Source organism: Aplysia californica, unplaced genomic scaffold (genome assembly GCF_000002075.1).
Source record: "Aplysia californica isolate F4 #8 unplaced genomic scaffold, AplCal3.0 scaffold00185, whole genome shotgun sequence".
NCBI lineage: Eukaryota > Metazoa > Mollusca > Gastropoda > Aplysiida > Aplysiidae > Aplysia > Aplysia californica.
The window spans coordinates 11,312-16,470 of NW_004797455.1; positions in this window are offsets into that span (position 1 = coordinate 11,312).

Here is a 5,159-nt window from a genome sequence, read left to right on the forward strand (position 1 = left end):
TGAAACAACTGTCTTCACCAATCACAAGATATGATGTGATCGTACTGACCAATCACAGGACATGATGTGATCGTACTGACCAATCACAGAACATGATTTAAGTGTATTAACCAATCGAAGGACATGAAGCAATTGTCTTGACCAATCAAAAGACATGATTTGAGAGTATTGACCAATCATAGGACCTAATACGATCATGTTGACCAACTACGGGATTTAATACAGCACTGTATTGACCAGTCATACGACGTTATATTGCCGTCTTGGCCAATCCCAGGACACAAGAAAATGTGAGGCAGCGTGGTGGAATCAGGCTCTCGTCAATTTTTGGGCATGTAGAGTTATTGGTATCTTAAAGCTTGTTTACCTGTCTTTAAATGGATGAAAAAAGTATCCATTTGTCGTGAATACTAGTCGAGATATTTACGAAAGAATGAGGTGGGGGTCACCTGTTTTCAGAGGTAAAATTAGTGAGAAAATGGCCCACAAAGATTAGTTATTTCCTTAGCTTAAGAGTTCGTGTTAACTGTAAATTCACATTTTTTGTGCTTTTAATCAACGTTTTTCAGAAAAATCGAGACAGAAATGAGTTTTTTAATAGGCATGAAAGGTGTTGAGCCAAAAAACATAAATCTGATAAAAATTCACCAACCTGCGGAAAAATGCAAGTTTCTTCACTTTGATTATTTTGACGAGAGCCTGATTCCACCACGCTGCCTCACAAATGACTATATTGACCACCCACTCAATTGATAGTTATCTTCCTGAGTTCTGTCTCTAGCATCTGCGTAGGGGGGATAGACAGGAGGTAATGTGTCATTTTTGAGCTGATTTTCAGCATTTGTGAGGCAGCGTGGTGGAATCAGGCTCGTCAAAATAATCAAAGTGAAGAAACTTGCATTTTTCCGCAGGTTTGTGAATTTTACCAATTTTTTTATTTATTTTGTTTTGGTATTTTGCTCGACACCTTTCATGCACATTGAAAAAATTATTTCTGTGTGGACTTTTTCTGAAAAACGTTGATTAAAGGCACACAGAATGTAAATTTTCAGTTACCTCGGACTCTTAAGCTAAGGAAATAACTAATCTTTGCCGCCATTTTCTCACTAATTTTACCTCTGAAAACAGGTGACCCCCACCTCCTTCATTCGCAAATATCTCGACTTGTATTTAAGATAAATTGATATTTTTTTCTTCCAAATAAAGACAAGTGAACAAGCTTTAAGATGATACCAATAACTCTACATGCCCAAAAAACTGACGAGAGCCTGATTCCACCGCGCTGCCTCACATATTATATCCCGCTCCTGTGTATATTGTTCTACTCCTTCAGAAAACATCATTTCCTTTCCTTGCAGAGTTGGGTGGGGATGGGGAGGGAGATAGATAGAGAGAGAGAGAGAGAGAGAGAGAGAGAGAGAGAGAGAGAGAGAGAGAGGGGGGGGAGAGGTAGAGAGAGAGAGAAAGAGAGGGAGGAGAGAGGGGGGGAGAGAGGGAGGGGGAGAGAGAGAGAGAGGGGGGGAGAGAGAGGAGAGAGAGAGAGGGGGGGAGGCAGAGAAAGAGAGAGAGAGAGAGATAGAGGGAGAGATAGAGGAGAGAGGGAGATAGATAGAGAGAGAGGGAGAGAGAGAGAGAGAGAGAGAGAGAGAGAGAGAGAGAGAGAGAGAGAGAGAGAGAGAGAGAGAATCTACACGGAGTCTAGAAGTGCTCAGAAGGTGGTGTCAAAAAATGACAATGACAATTTGGTTGACCTCCGACACGACTCACGCCTGCGTGCACTGTTCGTGGACATAAGCTGGACCCTGTGTCTCCAGGGCTATTCCACTGTCTGTAACTCTAGGGACAGAAAAAAGTACCTCATCTTCCCTGTCAGTCACCGACACTAAACACGTCACTAAATTTGCATAAAGTACTTTTTTCTTCTTCAAAGGGCTGCATTTAATATAATTTTAATACGTCTCTCAAATATTCTGATCATTTAAAGTTGAGATAAAGTAATTCAAATTGGATTTCATTGTTATCGTTGTTAGAAAATATAGTCCAAATGTCCTGTTAGTTAGCGGGGAATAGCCCACAACACAGTATAACAGCTTCCGCATCTGTTAAAATGAGACTCAAAGTGTCAGCTAGGAACCGGCAACCACAAAAACACAAAACCATCTGCTACAAGAAGACTGCCCAATTCCAAAGGCACTTAGAAGGAAATATTGGCACACCCCTTGGCAGAGAGAGCCAAAACTTTATGGGGGGGGGGGGGGGGGGGGGGCTGAAGGACCTGAGGCGAACTGCAGCCGTTGTATTAGAGACTGGGATGTCCATTTAGAACAAGAAGGAATGGTGTGAGTACATGTACTTATGTGATCAAATTGTCAACAGCACCGTAAAACATGTAAGCGTTCTAACTTTCACTGTGCCTAATCACAAGAACAATACCGGATTTCATGTTCTAATTCGTGGCAGCAATAAACATCAGAGAGCAATTTCTTTAATAATTAACCACATTTATTTTTGTTTTAACATGATCACTTTTTAGTCTTATGGCAGAGTGGGGTGTATGAAGATGGTTTTTATTTATAACTGACAATGTGACAATTTATCAAGCAATATAAATCATTATGCTTATTTACAGAATGAAGTTGTCATTCCATACATATTTATTATAACAAGAATTCCACAAATTATGTATAATTAATTTATATATTATGTAACAGAAAGTTTGTCTTAGTATGGTTATTCATAATAGAACATTAATCAATAAACTAAGAATACTTATACAAATAACAGAGTTAATCGATCTGTAGTTTTTTTGTGTTTTTTTAAACGTTCATCAATAGGGTCATACACTGTTTTAACAGAGCGTTTATAGATCTGCAGTTATGTGTAATAGCAAGTTCATCCATCTGCGCTCATCTTCGAAGGGGCTGAAGTTAAAGTACAATGTGTAGAGGTTTATAACGGAAACGGCAGCAATCCACCGTTGTCTATAACGGAAGTGTCCCTCGTTCTCAGAGAAAATACGGCTATAGAATAGAGAAATCGCCATCAAGATTAGGAAAACGATCCAGAGGAAGACCAGAAACAAGTTGGCGGCAAAATAAATAGTTCGATATTGTATTATTATTAAGTGACGTCGATGAGATTTATAAATCATTATTGCATTATTGTCTGTAGTATAATACACATGTGATTGTACATTCCATTGTGGCCGAAATTTTCCCAAAAAGGGTCAATTAAAAAAAGAACGATTTGTTGTTGTTGCTGTTGTCGTTGTTGTTGTTGTTGCTGTTGTTGCTTGTTGTTGTTGTTGCTGTTGTTGTCGTCGTCGTCGTTGTTGTTGTTCTTGTAACTGTTTATATTATACCTATTTTGTTGAACACTCAGTAACATTCTCGGCTTCCCGAGAAGCATAGAAATAGTGCAAGCAGCTGATTAAGCGCTCAAACACTAACCTAACAAACTGACAGATCTTTCACTGCCTATAGCAGGGTACCCATTCCCACCTAGGTGAAGTGAGGAGAATGCACATAGAACACCTTTCCCAGGAACACAACGTCGGGCCTCTAACTGGATTCGAACCCATGGCCTTCCGGTTGAGAGTTCAAGAACCTAACCACTTGGCCACCGACGCCACTCAAGCTAGTCTCGTGATCTGAACCATACCAAGGTCTGTGCTGAATCGGTTAGGGACATCGCCATCTCACAGATAAGGCCCGAGTTCGATTCTCGTGTGGAGGGAATTCTTATCGAGTGTCTAGCGTATTTACTGTTGGGACATTGTATCCCTCTGAGCTCTGGTAGGACCCGACAGACAGGATCAAAGCCTGTCAAGGTCATCTAAAAAAATGTGACAATGTACGTTTCCGGATATAAAACATCAAATAAAAAGCAAACAAATAACCAACAAAACAAACAAACAAACAAACAAGCAACCAAACAAACAAAAAAGAGCCTTAACCCTTCACCAATCCTGATTAACTCCCCCCTCCACCCCTCCCTTACCCTCACCCCTTCTTTCTCCAGTTTTTTTCTTCTATTTTCTAACATCCCTATTCCTCTCCATGAGGTAAAAAAGCAGATGCTTTATCTACGCTATCAAATTCGTAAAAATATTTGGGGTCGTTTTCAAGATATTCAAAGATTTTAGGCTTGACATATTTATGAAACTCAAAAATGTTGGCGTCAAATGTCTAAAAAGTAAGTATTGGGCAGATCGATATTTGTAATTGTGAGGTAACGAAATGTGAGAGACACGTTAAATGATATGTTAGATGTTGGAGTCACCGAACGTTTTAGTTTGAGTAAGGGGTTTACGCCATTTGCAACACAAATAGAGGTCATGCACGCGTCGAAGAGTAGAGGCCGCCTAATTCTTCCTTTGTAGCCTGAGTGCTTCGTGTTGTCGGCTCTCGAGGCTGGCTGGCTTGGTGACATTCTTTAACCCTATCCGTACGCCCAGGGGTAATTTTGTACCCCCGGGGTTATATTCTTCATATTTTATTTAGAATACTTCTAGTACGAATATCTCTATGCAAAGCGTACGGATCGGAATAACGAGTAAATTTTCTCTTTGGAAAGTGGTGACACAGAGTTCCCCACGTCGTATGGATACGATAGTAAAACACGACTTTCGGATGGGGTTAAAACAGTTAGTTAGTTTGAGTAATGTTTTACGGCGCTCGCAACTGCATAAGGTCATATGAGCGCCAACGAGTGGATGTCAAGAGAGAAGTCCAAACAGGGAACCAGGCTTACTCTTCTCACCTCTCTAGCCTCAACAGCACAAAGTCTGCTTCGACAATCAAGGCAGCCCGGAAATAGCAGTTCACAAGAGAGTGACAAACATACAAAAGAAGTAAAGTAAAAATGACGATAATAAGGATGAGGAAAGAAAAAGCAGCAGCTCCCTCTATGTTGTTCCATCACAGTATGAGCTTGACATTAATAGATCAGCCTATTTACAGTTCTACTGCGCAAAAGAACATGTTAATATCCCCGCTTAGGGATTGGCATAAAGACAACTTCAGTTAGTAGCACTGCCCTTGTGGGGGGAGAATGCATAGTAGACCAGGACAGAGCTGGACCTGAGCCGGCTGCACGCATACATTTTCACATCAACACACGAAGTTAAAATGAAAGGAAGTACGTAAACTTATAACTTT